The following is a 17,270-nucleotide window of genomic DNA, read 5'->3' as shown; positions in this document are numbered from 1 at the left end:
GAACATCTTACCCCATTGGTCGACTGAGAAGAGTTGAACATTTTACCCCATTGGTCGACTGAGAAGAGGTGAACATTTTTACCCCATTGGTCTACTTGGTCCCGACTGAGAAGAGGTGAACATTTTACCCCATTGGTCTACTGAGAAGAGGTGAACATTTTACCCGATTGGTCTACTGAGAAGAGGTGAACATTTTACACGATTGGTCTACTGAGAAGAGGTGAACATTTTACCCCATTGGTCGACTGAACATTTTACCCGATTGGTCGAAGAGGTGAACATTTTACCCCATTGGTCGACTGAGAAGAGGTGAACATTTTACCCCATTGGAAGAGGGGTCTACTGAGAAGAGGTGAACATTTTACCCATTGGTCTACTGAGAAGAGTGTGAACATTTTACCCCATTGGTCTACTGGAGAAGAGGAACATTTTAAGAAGAAGAGGTGAACATTTTACCCCATTGGTCTACTGGAGAAGAGGTGAACATTTTTGGTCTACCCGATTGGGTCTACTGAGAAGAGGTGAACATTTTACACGATTGGTCTACTGAGAAGAGGTGAACATTTTACCCGATTGGTCTACTGAGAAGAGGTGAACATTTTACCCCATTGGTCTACTGAGAAGAGGTGAACATTTTACCCGATTGGTCTACTGAGAAGAGGTGAACATTTTACACGATTGGTCTACTGAGAAGAGGTGAACATTTTACCCCATTGGTCGACTAAGAAGAGGTGAACATTTTACCCCATTGGTCGACTAAGAAGAGGTGAACATTTTACCCCATTGGTCTACTGAGAAGAGGTGAACATTTTACCCGATTGGTCTACTGAGAAGAGGTGAACATTTTACACGATTGGTCTACTGAGAAGAGGTGAACATTTTTCCCCATTAGTCTACTGAGAAGAGGAACATTTTTACCCGATTGGTCTACTGAGAAGAGGTGAACATTTTACCCCATTGGTCTTCCTTGAGAAGAGGTGAACATTTTACCCGATTGGTCTACTGAGAAGAGGTGAACATTTTACACGATTGGTCTACTGAGAAGAGGTGAACATTTTACCCCATTGGTCTACTGACTGAGAAGAGGTGAACATTTTACCCTGAGAAGAGGTGAACATTGGTCTACTGAGAAGAGGTGAACATTTTACACGATTGGTCTACTGAGAAGAGGTGAACATTTTACCCCATTGGTCTACTGAGAAGAGGTGAACATTTTACCCTCATTGGTCTACTGAGAAGAGGTGAACATTTTACCCCATTGGTCGACTAAGAAGAGGTGAACATTTTACCCCATTGGTTTGATTGGTTACTGAGAAGAGGTGAACATTTTACCCGATTGGTCTACTGAGAAGAGGTGAACATTTTACACGATTGGTCTACTGAGAAGAGGTGAACATTTTTCCCCATTGGTCTACTGAGAAGAGGAACATTTTACCCGATTGGTCTACTGAGAAGAGGTGAACATTTTACCCGATTGGTCTACTGAGAAGAGGTGAACATTTTACCCCATTGGTCTACTGAGAAGAGCTGAACATTTTACCCGATTGGTCTACTGAGAAGAGGTGAACATTTTACCCCATTGGTCTACTGAGAAGAGGTGAACATTTTACCCGATTGGTCTACTGAGAAGAGGTGAACATTTTACACGATTGGTCTACTGAGAAGAGGTGAACATTTTTCCCCATTGGTCTACTGAGAAGAGGAACATTTTACCCGATTGGTCTACTGAGAAGAGGTGAACATTTTACCCGATTGGTCTACTGAGAAGAGGTGAACATTTTACCCCATTGGTCTACTGAGAAGAGGTGAACATTTTACCCGATTGGTCTACTGAGAAGAGGTGAACATTTTTACCCCATTGGTCTACTGAGAAGAGGTGAACATTTTACCCGATTGGTCTACTGAGAAGAGGTGAACATTTTACACGATTGGTCTACTGAGAAGAGGTGAACATCTTACCCCATTGGTCAACTGAGAAGAGTTGAACATTTTACCCGATTGGTCTACTGAGAAGAGGTGAACATTTTACCCGATTGGTCGACTGAGAAGAGGTGAACATTTTACCCCATTGGTCTACTGAGAAGAGGTGAACATTTTACCCCATTGGTCTACTGAGAAGAGGTGAACATTTTTACACGATTGGTCTACTGAGAAGAGGTGAACATTTTACCCCATTGGTCGACTGAGAAGAGGTGAACATTTTACCCGATTGGTCTACTGAGAAGAGGTGAACATTTTACACGATTGGTCTACTGAGAAGAGGTGAACATTTTTCCCCATTGGTCTACTGAGAAGAGGAACATTTTACCCGATTGGTCTACTGAGAAGAGGTGAACATTTTACCCGATTGGTCTACTGAGAAGAGGTGAACATTTTACCCCATTGGTCTACTGAGAAGAGGTGAACATTTTACCCGATTGGTCTACTGAGAAGAGGTGAACATTTTTACCCCATTGGTCTACTGAGAAGAGGTGAACATTTTACCCGATTGGTCTACTGAGAAGAGGTGAACATTTTACACGATTGGTCTACTGAGAAGAGGTGAACATCTTACCCCATTGGTCGACTGAGAAGAGTTGAACATTTTACCCGATTGGTCTACTGAGAAGAGGTGAACATTTTACCCGATTGGTCTACTGAGAAGAGGTGAACATTTTACCCATTGGTCTACTGAGAAGAGGTGAACATTTTACCCGATTGGTCTACTGAGAAGAGGTGAACATTTTACACGATTGGTCTACTGAGAAGAGGTGAACATTTTACCCCATTGGTCGACTGAGAAGAGGTGAACATTTTACCCCATTGGTCGACTGAGAAGAGGTGAACATTTTTACCCCATTGGTCGACTGAGAAGAGGTGAACATTTTACCCCATTGGTCGACTAAGAAGAGGTGAACATTTTACCCCATTGGTCTACTGAGAAGAGGTGAACATTTTACCCGATTGGTCTACTGAGAAGAGGTGAACATTTTACACGATTGGTCTACTGAGAAGAGGTGAACATTTTACCCCATTGGTCTACTGAGAAGAGGTGAACATTTTACCCGATTGGTCTACTGAGAAGAGTTGAACATTTTACACGATTGGTCTACTGAGAAGAGGTGAACATTTTACCCCATTGGTCGACTAAGAAGAGGTGAACATTTTACCCCATTGGTCGACTAAGAAGAGGTGAACATTTTACCCCATTGGTCTACTGAGAAGAGGTGAACATTTTACCCGATTGGTCTACTGAGAAGAGGTGAACATTTTACACGATTGGTCTACTGAGAAGAGGTGAACATTTTTCCCCATTGGTCTACTGAGAAGAGGAACATTTTACCCGATTGGTCTACTGAGAAGAGGTGAACATTTTACCCCATTGGTCTACTGAGAAGAGGTGAACATTTTACCCCATTGGTCTACTGAGAAGAGGTGAACATTTTACCCGATTGGTCTACTGAGAAGAGGTGAACATTTTACCCCATTGGTCTACTGAGAAGAGGTGAACATTTTACCCGATTGGTCTACTGAGAAGAGGTGAACATTTTACACGATTGGTCTACTGAGAAGAGGTGAACATCTTACCCCATTGGTCAACTGAGAAGAGTTGAACATTTTACCCGATTGGTCTACTGAGAAGAGGTGAACATTTTACCCGATTGGTCGACTGAGAAGAGGTGAACATTTTACCCCATTGGTCTACTGAGAAGAGGTGAACATTTTACCCGATTGGTCTACTGAGAAGAGGTGAACATTTTACACGATTGGTCTACTGAGAAGAGGTGAACATTTTACCCCATTGGTCGACTGAGAAGAGGTGAACATTTTACCCCATTGGTCGACTGAGAAGAGGTGAACATTTTACACGATTGGTCTACTGAGAAGAGGTGAACATTTTACTGAGAAGAGGTGAACGATTGGTCTACTGAGAAGAGGTGAACATTTTACCCGATTGGTCTACTGAGAAGAGGTGAACATTTTACACGATTGGTCTACTGAGAAGAGGTGAACATTTTTCCCCATTGGTCTACTGAGAAGAGGAACATTTTACCCGATTGGTCTACTGAGAAGAGGTGAACATTTTACCCGATTGGTCTACTGAGAAGAGGTGAACATTTTACCCCATTGGTCTACTGAGAAGAGGTGAACATTTTACCCGATTGGTCTACTGAGAAGAGGTGAACATTTTACCCCATTGGTCTACTGAGAAGAGGTGAACATTTTACCCGATTGGTCTACTGAGAAGAGGTGAACATTTTACCCGATTGGTCTACTGAGAAGAGGTGAACATTTTACACGATTGGTCTACTGAGAAGAGGTGAACATTTTACCCCATTGGTCTACTGAGAAGAGGTGAACATTTTACCCGATTGGTCTACTGAGAAGAGGTGAACATTTTACACGATTGGTCTACTGAGAAGAGGTGAACATTTTACCCCATTGGTCGACTAAGAAGAGGTGAACATTTTACCCCATTGGTCGACTAAGAAGAGGTGAACATTTTACCCCATTGGTCTACTGAGAAGAGGTGAACATTTTACCCGATTGGTCTACTGAGAAGAGGTGAACATTTTACACGATTGGTCTACTGAGAAGAGGTGAACATTTTTCCCCATTGGTCTACTGAGAAGAGGAACATTTTACCCGATTGGTCTACTGAGAAGAGGTGAACATTTTACCCGATTGGTCTACTGAGAAGAGGTGAACATTTTACCCCATTGGTCGACTAAGAAGAGGTGAACATTTTACCCCATTGGTCTACTGAGAAGAGGTGAACATTTTACCCGATTGGTCTACTGAGAAGAGGTGAACATTTTACACGATTGGTCTACTGAGAAGAGGTGAACATTTTACCCCATTGGTCTACTGAGAAGAGGTGAACATTTTACCCGATTGGTCTACTGAGAAGAGGTGAACATTTTACACGATTGGTCTACTGAGAAGAGGTGAACATTTTACCCCATTGGTCGACTAAGAAGAGGTGAACATTTTACCCCATTGGTCGACTAAGAAGAGGTGAACATTTTACCCCATTGGTCTACTGAGAAGAGGTGAACATTTTACCCGATTGGTCTACTGAGAAGAGGTGAACATTTTACACGATTGGTCTACTGAGAAGAGGAACATTTTACCCGATTGGTCTACTGAGAAGAGGTGAACATTTTACCCGATTGGTCTACTGAGAAGAGGTGAACATTTTACCCCATTGGTCTACTGAGAAGAGGTGAACATTTTACCCGATTGGTCTACTGAGAAGAGGTGAACATTTTACCCCATTGGTCTACTGAGAAGAGGTGAACATTTTACCCGATTGGTCTACTGAGAAGAGGTGAACATTTTACACGATTGGTCTACTGAGAAGAGGTGAACATCTTACCCCATTGGTCGACTGAGAAGAGTTGAACATTTTACCCGATTGGTCTACTGAGAAGAGGTGAACATTTTACCCGATTGGTCGACTGAGAAGAGGTGAACATTTTACCCCATTGGTCTACTGAGAAGAGGTGAACATTTTACCCGATTGGTCTACTGAGAAGAGGTGAACATTTTACACGATTGGTCTACTGAGAAGAGGTGAACATTTTACCCCATTGGTCGACTGAGAAGAGGTGAACATTTTACCCCATTGGTCGACTGAGAAGAGGTGAACATTTTACCCCATTGGTCGACTGAGAAGAGGTGAACATTTTACCCCATTGGTCGACTAAGAAGAGGTGAACATTTTACCCCATTGGTCTACTGAGAAGAGGTGAACATTTTACCCGATTGGTCTACTGAGAAGAGGTGAACATTTTACACGATTGGTCTACTGAGAAGAGGTGAACATTTTACCCCATTGGTCTACTGAGAAGAGGTGAACATTTTACCCGATTGGTCTACTGAGAAGAGGTGAACATTTTACACGATTGGTCTACTGAGAAGAGGTGAACATTTTACCCCATTGGTCGACTAAGAAGAGGTGAACATTTTACCCCATTGGTCGACTAAGAAGAGGTGAACATTTTACCCCATTGGTCTACTGAGAAGAGGTGAACATTTTACCCGATTGGTCTACTGAGAAGAGGTGAACATTTTACACGATTGGTCTACTGAGAAGAGGTGAACATTTTTCCCCATTGGTCTACTGAGAAGAGGAACATTTTACCCGATTGGTCTACTGAGAAGAGGTGAACATTTTACCCGATTGGTCTACTGAGAAGAGGTGAACATTTTACCCCATTGGTCTACTGAGAAGAGGTGAACATTTTACCCGATTGGTCTACTGAGAAGAGGTGAACATTTTACCCCATTGGTCTACTGAGAAGAGGTGAACATTTTACCCGATTGGTCTACTGAGAAGAGGTGAACATTTTACACGATTGGTCTACTGAGAAGAGGTGAACATCTTACCCCATTGGTCAACTGAGAAGAGTTGAACATTTTACCCGATTGGTCTACTGAGAAGAGGTGAACATTTTACCCGATTGGTCGACTGAGAAGAGGTGAACATTTTACCCCATTGGTCTACTGAGAAGAGGTGAACATTTTACCCGATTGGTCTACTGAGAAGAGGTGAACATTTTACACGATTGGTCTACTGAGAAGAGGTGAACATTTTACCCCATTGGTCGACTGAGAAGAGGTGAACATTTTACCCCATTGGTCGACTGAGAAGAGGTGAACATTTTACACGATTGGTCTACTGAGAAGAGGTGAACATTTTACACGATTGGTCTACTGAGAAGAGGTGAACATTTTACACGATTGGTCTACTGAGAAGAGGTGAACATTTTACCCGATTGGTCTACTGAGAAGAGGTGAACATTTTACACGATTGGTCTACTGAGAAGAGGTGAACATTTTTCCCCATTGGTCTACTGAGAAGAGGAACATTTTACCCGATTGGTCTACTGAGAAGAGGTGAACATTTTACCCGATTGGTCTACTGAGAAGAGGTGAACATTTTACCCCATTGGTCTACTGAGAAGAGGTGAACATTTTACCCGATTGGTCTACTGAGAAGAGGTGAACATTTTACCCCATTGGTCTACTGAGAAGAGGTGAACATTTTACCCGATTGGTCTACTGAGAAGAGGTGAACATTTTACCCGATTGGTCTACTGAGAAGAGGTGAACATTTTACACGATTGGTCTACTGAGAAGAGGTGAACATTTTACCCCATTGGTCTACTGAGAAGAGGTGAACATTTTACCCGATTGGTCTACTGAGAAGAGGTGAACATTTTACACGATTGGTCTACTGAGAAGAGGTGAACATTTTACCCCATTGGTCGACTAAGAAGAGGTGAACATTTTACCCCATTGGTCGACTAAGAAGAGGTGAACATTTTACCCCATTGGTCTACTGAGAAGAGGTGAACATTTTACCCGATTGGTCTACTGAGAAGAGGTGAACATTTTACACGATTGGTCTACTGAGAAGAGGTGAACATTTTTCCCCATTGGTCTACTGAGAAGAGGAACATTTTACCCGATTGGTCTACTGAGAAGAGGTGAACATTTTACCCGATTGGTCTACTGAGAAGAGGTGAACATTTTACCCCATTGGTCGACTAAGAAGAGGTGAACATTTTACCCCATTGGTCTACTGAGAAGAGGTGAACATTTTACCCGATTGGTCTACTGAGAAGAGGTGAACATTTTACACGATTGGTCTACTGAGAAGAGGTGAACATTTTACCCCATTGGTCTACTGAGAAGAGGTGAACATTTTACCCGATTGGTCTACTGAGAAGAGGTGAACATTTTACACGATTGGTCTACTGAGAAGAGGTGAACATTTTACCCCATTGGTCGACTAAGAAGAGGTGAACATTTTACCCCATTGGTCGACTAAGAAGAGGTGAACATTTTACCCCATTGGTCTACTGAGAAGAGGTGAACATTTTACCCCATTGGTCTACTGAGAAGAGGTGAACATTTTACCCGATTGGTCTACTGAGAAGAGGTGAACATTTTACCCCATTGGTCTACTGAGAAGAGGTGAACATTTTACCCGATTGGTCTACTGAGAAGAGGTGAACATTTTACACGATTGGTCTACTGAGAAGAGGTGAACATCTTACCCCATTGGTCGACTGAGAAGAGTTGAACATTTTACCCGATTGGTCTACTGAGAAGAGGTGAACATTTTACCCGATTGGTCGACTGAGAAGAGGTGAACATTTTACCCCATTGGTCTACTGAGAAGAGGTGAACATTTTACCCGATTGGTCTACTGAGAAGAGGTGAACATTTTACACGATTGGTCTACTGAGAAGAGGTGAACATTTTACCCCATTGGTCGACTGAGAAGAGGTGAACATTTTACCCCATTGGTCGACTGAGAAGAGGTGAACATTTTACCCCATTGGTCGACTGAGAAGAGGTGAACATTTTACCCCATTGGTCGACTAAGAAGAGGTGAACATTTTACCCCATTGGTCTACTGAGAAGAGGTGAACATTTTACCCGATTGGTCTACTGAGAAGAGGTGAACATTTTACCCGATTGGTCTACTGAGAAGAGGTGAAAATTTTACCCGATTTGTCTACTGACCTGCACGTGTAGCAGCTAGTCTAACACAGAGCAATGTAGCTACAGTATACACATGTTCTCAGTGAATCTGAGGCAGGGGGTGAGAGTGAGAAGGGGTCAATGCTCTGTTATGACACCAGTGTTCTGACCCAAACGGGTTCACACACACCACCTGCACCCCACGACAGCAGCCTCCACTTCTGGCTTTGGAACAACTGGTACTGCTACTGGTATTGATGCAGGTACTTGGACTGGTACTGGGACTGGGGGAACTGATGGTTCCCCTGGACTGATGGACTCCACGTCACTGACCACACAATGGGAATGAATGGGCAATGAAACATCTGATTTACACCACTGAGGCACACATACATACTGTACATAAACCTGCACACAGACATACACACATACAGACACACACACAGACACACACACACAGACACACACAGACACATACATACTGTACATACACCTGCACACAGACATACAGACACACACACACAGACACACACATACACCTGCACACATACAACACACACACACAAAGTATATATACACACACACACACACACACACACACACACACACACACACACACACACACACACACACACACACACACACACACACACACACACACACACACACACACACACACACACACACACACACACACACACACACACACACACACACGAATCTCAAGAAGAAGATTGAGTAATAATCTATGAAAGACTCCCTCTCCTCTAGTCTCTGACCTGTGAGGAATCAGCTTGTCCGTGGTCAATCCGTCGTTCATGGTCACGCTCCGCCTCTTAATGTACGCTCCTTTCTGACTGGATGGTGAGTGGGCTAGGCCATGTCTGCTATTGGCTAAGGCAAACGTTGCTTCCAGGTAACGCAAGGGGAGGGTGCGTATGATTGGACAGTAGATCAGGGCTCCGCTGGGCTGGGAGACAGGTCGCCGTCCGGCCACGTAGTACCTCATCAGCTCAGGTATGGAGTCGAAACTGTCTTTCTCTAACAGGTACTGGACCTGGAATTGAATTGAAATCATTATCAACCTTTTCAAATGTTAAATAAATGGACATGTGTTCACTTGTGGTTAACAAATTGGAAATAAGTGTTTTTCATGTTCTTCATGTGTCATCCTCTGGGATTCTTTGTATTTTAAATAGTTGAACTGTAATAAAAATAACTAAATCCTTTCAAAACAGTAAAGTTAGATCCAACAACATGATGTAAATTATGTAAGTTACAATACATACCTTAGACTCAGTGCTGGACCTGACCAGGACCTTGGTGATCTTGAAGTGCAGAACCTCATAGTTCCACCTGGTCGTCAGGACATAGTCGCCCACGTTTATCAGCGAATCACGGATCAGGAAGTCACCGTTTCGCAGCACCACCGTCTCCGACACCTGGAGGTCGAACAGAAGAGAAAGAGTGTTATTCAATAACAGTGTTATGAGGGTCATTCTATAACGTCGTTAAAGTTATGATTACATTGTTATAAGGTTTATTATATAACATTTGGGTAACTCCGCTCCTTTTTTTCCAGTGGAAATAAGACTGCACACAAAGTGGCTTTAAAATCACAGTTGGGCACAAAGACAATTTATTATGCACTCTGAGAGTCCTGTAGATCGCAGATATGTAACGTTAAATGAAGGCATGCTTTAATTGACTGTAAGTTGTCTTCTAGGAATCGTATCTAGGGGCTAGGCGACATACTGGTTGTCCAAAGAGTTGAGCCGACACAAAGAAGCTTTCCTATGAGGATTGTTACAGGGCATTGCAAACCTATTCATACCCCTTGTATTTCTTCAAATGTTATTGTGTTACAAAGTGGGATTAAAAATGGATTTAACTGTATTTCTTTTGTCAACAATCTCCACAAAAATACTTTGTAATGTCAAAATGGAAGAAGCACATATATATACAGCACCAGTCAAAAGTTGGGACAAAAAGGTGTTAAACAAATCTAAATATATATATTAGAGATTCTTCAAAGTTGCCACCCTTTGCCTTGATGACAGCTTTGCACACTCTTGACATTCTCTCTAACAGCTTCATGAGGTTGTCACCTGGAATGCATTTTAACAGTTCATTTGTGGAATTTCTTTTCTTCTTAATGTGTTTGAGCCAATCAGTTGTGTTGTGACAAGGTAGGTGGGGTATAAAGAAGAAAACCCTATTTGGTTAAAGACCAAGTTCATATTATGGCAAGAACAGCTCAAATAAGCAAAGAGACACAACAGTCCATCATTACTTTAAGACATGAAGGTCTGTCAATTCGGGAAATTCCAAGAGCTTTGAACGTTTCTTCAAGTTCAGTTGCAAAAACCATCAAGTGCAATGATGAAACTGTCTCTCATGAGGACCACCACAGGAAAGGAATACCCAGCGTTACCTCTGCTGTAGAGGATAAGTTCATTAGAGTTACCTGTCTCTCATGAGGACCACCACAGGAAAGGAATACCCAGCGTTACCTCTGCTGTAGAGGATAAGTTCATTAGAGTTACCTGTCTCTCATGAGGACCACCACAGGAAAAGGAAGACCCAGAGTTACCTCTGCTGCAGAGGATAAGTTCATTAGAGTTACCTGTCTCTCATGAGGACCACCACAGGAAAGGAAGACCCAGCGTTACCTCTGCTGTGTCCAAACTTTTGACTGGTACTGTATATTTTTTTATGGTGTAAATTAAATAACTCAAATATAGTCGTTGCCTAAGTGTTCAGCTCCCTAAGTAAATACGTTAGAAACACCTTTTGCATTGATTACAGCTGTGAGTCTTCTTGGGTACGTCTCTAAGAGCTTTACACACCTGGAGTGTGCAATATTTGCCCATTATTCTTTTCATAATTTTTCAAGCTCTGTCAAGATGTTGGGGATCATGGCTAGAGAGCAACTTTCAAGTCTTACCAATGATTTTCAAGCAAATTTAAGTCAAAACTGTAACTTGGTAAGCAACTCCAGTGTAGATTTGGCCTTGTGTTGTAGGTTATTGTACTGGTGAATTATTCTAACAGTGTCTGGTGTAAAGCAGACTTGAAGCAGTGTTTCCTCTAGGATTTTGCCTGTGCTTAGCTCCATCCCATTAATTTTTATCCTGAAAAACTCCACAGTATTTGCCGATGTCAAGCACACCCATACCATGATGCAGCCAACACCATGCTTGAAAATAAGGAGGCAGTTACTCAGTGATGTGTTGTGTTGGATTTGCCTAAACATTTGCCTAAAGATTTGCCTAAACATTTGCAGCATTACTTTAGTACCTTGTTGCTTACAAGATGCATGTTTTGGACTTTATTCTGTATATTTGTATTCTTCTTTTCACTCCACCATTTAGGTCATTATTGTGGAGTCACACGTTGTTGATCCATCCTCAGTTTTCTCCCATCACAGACATTGAACTCTGTAACTCTTTTAAAATGACCATGGGGTCATGGGGCTCCAGTGGCGCAGCAGTCTAAGGCACTGCATCTCAGTGATTGGGAGTCCCATAGGGTGGCACACAATTGGCCAAGCGTCGTCCGGGATTGGCCGGTCTAGGCCGTCATTGTAAATAAGAATTAGTTCTTAACGGACTTGCCAAGTTAAATAAAGTTGAATAAAATAATAATGGAAACATCACTGAGCAGTTTCATTCTTGTCCTGCATGTCAGTTCAGGACGACTGCATCTTCCATGTGTCTAGGTGGTTCATACATCATCCACAGCTTCATTAGTAACTTGACCATGTGCTGAAAGAGATATTCAATGTCTGATTTGTTATTGTTACCCATCTACCAATCACTGCCCTTCTCTATGAGGCTATGTAGTTGAATATGTGCTTGAATCAATACTTGACTGAGGGACCTGACAGATGTTGTATGTATGGGGGACAGAGGAAGGGGAGGTCATAAAATAATCTTATCAACCTCTGTTATTTCACACAGACTGAGTCCATGTCACTTTTACTCCTTAACTAATTTAGACTTGCCTAAACAAAGGGGTTGAATATTTATACAATTACTAAATTTTAGTTATAAAACAATGTATGAATCTTACATTTTATTTTTATTTTTTCTTCCACTTTGACATAACTGAGTATTTTTAGTAGATTGTTCACAAAAAAAAAGACTATTAATTAAATGAATGGTAATTCCACTTTGTAACACAATAAAATGTGAAGAAATCCAAGGGGTCTGAATACTTAGAGACTTTGATTTAATTGGGTACATATTTAAGCAATAGGGTGTGAGGGGGTGTGATATATGGCCAATATACCACGGCTAAGGGCTGTTCTTAGGCACGGCGCAACACAGAGTGCCTGGACACAGCCCTTAGCCGTGGTATATTGGCCGTGGTATATTTCAGCCAATCACCCCCAGTTTCTAATATAGAATACCCTGTAGTAGCATGTCTAAGTGACAAAGATGTCATTTTAAAGCGTTTATCCCTATCTCCAACAGAGGGCGGTGTTACTGCAGGCCAGAGACAGCAGCACCAAGAGCACAGCATTCACGGACAGGCTGCTGCATGCATCGGAGCCATCACCATGGAGACACAGTGTATTGTTTTAGCAGCAAGCCACAGGTTCCCCCAATTGTGTCTGTTTACCCCAGTGTGAATGTAGCATTATGTTAATGTATGCTGGAGCCTCACAGGGAGGGAGACTAACAGATGGTTTAACTCACACTGCAGAGAGAGAAAGGAGTGTTGGTGGGTCAGGTGGACAGTGAAGCCACACCGGTGTGTGTGTGTGTGTGTGTGTGTGTGTGTGTGTGTGTGTGTGTGTGTGTGTGTGTGTGTGTGTGTGTGTGTGTGTGTGTGTGTGTGTGTGTGTGTGTGTGTGTGTGTGTGTGTGTGTGTGTATCTGTGTGTGTATGTGTGTGTGTGTGTATCTGTGTGTGTGTATGTGTATCTGTGTGTGTGTATGTGTATCTGTGTGTGTGTGTGTGTGTCTGTGTCTGTGTCTGTGTCTGTGTCTGTGTCTGTGTCTGTGTGTGTGTGTGTGTGTGTGTGTGTGTGTGTGTGTGTGTGTGTGTGTGTGTGTGTGTGTGTGTGTGTGTGTGTGTGTGTGTGTATCTGTGTGTGTGTGTGTGTGTGTGTGTGTGTGTGTGTGTATCTGTGTGTGTGTGTGTGTGTGTGTGTGTGTGTGTGTGTGTGTGTGTGTGTGTGTGTGTGTGTGTGTGTGTGTGTGTGTGTGTGTGTGTGTGTGTGTGTGTGTGTGTGTGTGTGTGTGTGTGTGTGTGTGTGTGTGTGTGTGATACTGTTATGTATCCAGCACCAACAGACAGACAAACACAGCTGTGCCCTCCTAACCCTGTTTCCAAGTTATCGTCATTCCAGGGGAATTAACTTTTACAAGTTATGGATTTTGCAGTTTTAAACAACTTAAAACATATGGAAAGCAGTTCATTTTATAAATGAATCCGTAAGAATAGAAGGTGTCAGGCCAGTAAAATGCCATTATAAACTGGGTGGTTCGAGCCCTGAATGCTGATATATGCTGGTATATCACGGGTATGACAAAATACTTATTTTTACTGCTCTAATTCCGTTGGTAACCAGTTTATAATAGCAATAAGGTACCTCAGGGGTTTGTGATATATGGCCAATATACCACGGCTAAGGGCTGTGTCCAGGCACCCCACGTTGTGTTGTGTATAAGAACAGCCCTTAGCCGTGGTATATTGGCCATATACCACACCCCCTCGGGCCTTATTGCTTAAGTATAGGACTTTTATTGTGCATTAAACGTCACCAACTAAGAAAACAACGGCAGGTGAATATTAATAGATTGCACTCTGTGTGTGTGTGTGTGTGTGTGTGTGTGTGTGTGTGTGTGTGTGTGTGTGTGTGTGTGTGTGTGTGTGTGTGTGTGTGTGTGTGTGTGTGTGTGTGTGTGTTGTTTATTTATGTGTGTGTGTGTGTGTGTGTTGTTTATTTATGTGTGTGTGTGTGTGTGTGTTGTTTATTTATGTGTGTGTGTGTGTGTTGTTTATTTATGTGTGTGTGTGTGTGTTGTTTATTTATGTGTGTGTGTGTGTGTGTTGTTTATTTATGTGTGTGTGTGTGTGTGTGTGTTGTTTATTTATGTGTGTGTGTGTGTGTGTTGTTTATTTATGTGTGTGTGTGTGTGTTGTTTATTTATGTGTGTGTGTGTGTTGTTTATTTATGTGTGTGTGTGTGTGTGTTGTTTATTTATGTGTGTGTGTGTGTGTTGTTTATTTATGTGTGTGTGTGTGTGTGTACCTCTCGTGGGATGTGTCCATGGTACCAGCCATGGCTCCTGATATCGCTGCTGCAGAGTTTCAGCTCCTCCTCCAGCTCCGTGTGTAGTTTCTCTGGTGCAGACTCCAGCAGGTACCTCTCCTTGGAGAACTAGAGGAAACAGGAAACGTTTGAGACAGACCCAGGCTAGCAGAACACGCGCACATGCGTGTGTGTGCATGCGCACATGCACGCGCGCGCACACACACACACACACACATATTATCTTAATATTGTCAATCTCCAAAGTAAGCTTTGGCGATATATACATTGTTACATCATGCCAATAAAGCACATTGAATTGAATTGAAAGAGGAACAAAAAAAAGAGAGAGAAAGAGACAATAAGAGAAACAGAGAGACACAATGAGAGAGAGAGAGAGAGAGAGAGAGAGAGAGAGAGAGAGAGAGAGAGAGAGAGAGAGAGAGAGAGAGAGAGAGCAAGAGGGGAGAGAGAGCAAGAGAGAGGAGAGAGAGGAGAAAGAAGAGAGAGAGAGAGAGCAAGAAAGAAGAGAGAGAGAGAGAGCAAGAGAGAGGAGAGAGAGAGAGAGAGAGAGAGAGAGAGAGAGAGAGAGAGAGAGAGAGAGAGAGAGAGAGAGAGAGAGAGAGAGAGAGAGAGAGAGGAGAGAGAGGAGAAAGAAGAGAGAGGAGAGAGAGGAGAAAGAAGAGAGAGGAGAGAGAGGAGAAAGAAGAGAGAGGAGAGAGAGGAGAAAGAAGAGAGAGAGAGAGAGGAGAAAGAAGAGAGAGAGAGAGAGGAGAAAGGAGAGAGAGAGAGAGAGAGAGAGAGAGAGAGAGAGAGAGAGAGAGAGAGAGAGAGAGAGAGAGAGAGAGAGAGAGAGAGAGAGAAAGAGAGAGAGAAAGAATGATAGAGAAAAAAGAGAGAGAGAGAGAGGGAGAAATTTGACGGCACGAGTGTGAAGTGCGGCGGGCCTGAAGAGTGTGTGTGTGTATACTCTGTGTGTGTATGTGTGTGTGTGTGCAATAAAGGGATTCTGGGCACAAAAGAGCAGCATGGTTAAGTGTGGAGACATTGCTTTTTGACATGGGCTCTGTGGTGACATGGGCTCTGTGGTGACATGGGCTCTGGTGACATGGGCTCTGTGGTGACATGGGCTCTGTGGTGACAGGGGCTCTGTGGTGACATGGTCTCTTGTGACATGGTCTCTGGTGACATGGGCTCTGTGGTGACATGGGCTCTGTGGTGACATGGGCTCTGTGGTGACATGGGCTCTGTGGTGACATGGGCTCTGTGGTGACATGGGCTCTGTGGTGACATGGGCTCTGTGGTGACATGGTCTCTGTGGTGACATATTGTGCTAAGTGATATCCTCCTAAATAGGTCAGGGCTAATGTTCATATCGACCCAGTAAGGCCAGCAGGCTAATGTTCCTATCGACCCAGTAAGGCCAGCAGGCTAATGTTCCTATCGACCCAGTAAGGCCAGCAGGCTAATGTTCCTATCGACCCAGTAAGGCCAGCAGGCTAATGTTCCTATCGACCCAGTAAGGCCAGCAGGCTAATGTTCCTATCGACCCAGTAAGGCCAGCAGGCTAATGTTCCTATCGACCCAGTAAGGCCAGCAGGCTAATGTTCCTATCGACCCAGTAAGGCCAGCAGGCTAATGTTCCTATCGACCCAGTAAGGCCAGCAGGCTAGTCTCTTTTTATTGGTATGTAAATGTTATGAAAGTTGTATTGTCAATTTGATTTGTATTTAAATGTCACTATAAATGTGTATATGACACTGCAACAAAATAACAATAAAGTCAGTAAAGTAAAGTAGAGAAACAGGCCCAACCTATACTAATGCAATTCCCTCTAGGTTACAGAGAGCTGGTAGTCCCATGCAACAAACTACCAGGTGTGAAACAGGGAAGAGACTCAGGGGTTATGTTAAATTGGTATAGAGCAGACCTATCCCACTAAATTAGTCAAAACAGGAACATTTTACATCTGGATAGAAATTAATTATCTAAAAAGTGAAAAATGTCCTCCCGTGTGCTACCTATATCCCCCACTAGAATCCTCATACTTTAACAATGACAGCTTCTCCATCCTAGAGGGGAAGATCAACAATTTCCAGGCCCAGAGACATGTAGTAGTCAGTGGCAATCTAAATGCCAGAACTGGACAAGAACCTGACACCCTCAGCACACAGGGGGACAAACACCTACCTGGAGGTGACAGCATTCCCTCCCAAATATGCCCCCCAAGACATAACTATGACAAAACAACCAATAAAAATGTGTCACAACTCCTACAGCTCAGTCACATGCTGGATCTTTACATATGCAATGGTAGGCTTCAAGGAGACTATGGTAGGTGCACCTACAGCTCATCCCTTGGCTTTTGTACTGTAGATTATTTTATCATTGACCTCAACTCATTGTTTCTCAGAGTGTTCACAGTCAGCCCAATAACATTCCCATCAGATCACAGCAAAATCACAGTCTACCTGAACAGAGCAATACTCAATCATCAGGCTTCAAAGTCAAAGGAACTGCACCATATT

The 17,270-nt window shown here is 43.0% G+C and overlaps 1 pseudogene; it reads right to left on the bottom strand.

The window, feature by feature from the left end:
- LOC123999853 overlaps positions 1-16,116 on the bottom strand; it is a 21,868-nt pseudogene extending 5,752 nt beyond the window's left edge.
- Between the last annotated feature and the right edge of the window lie 1,154 nt (positions 16,117-17,270).

Source organism: Oncorhynchus gorbuscha, linkage group LG16, assembly GCF_021184085.1.
Source record: "Oncorhynchus gorbuscha isolate QuinsamMale2020 ecotype Even-year linkage group LG16, OgorEven_v1.0, whole genome shotgun sequence".
Taxonomy (NCBI): domain Eukaryota; kingdom Metazoa; phylum Chordata; class Actinopteri; order Salmoniformes; family Salmonidae; genus Oncorhynchus; species Oncorhynchus gorbuscha.
The sequence above is the reverse complement of the archived record's forward strand: the minus strand, read 5'-3'. Positions and strand labels throughout refer to the sequence as shown.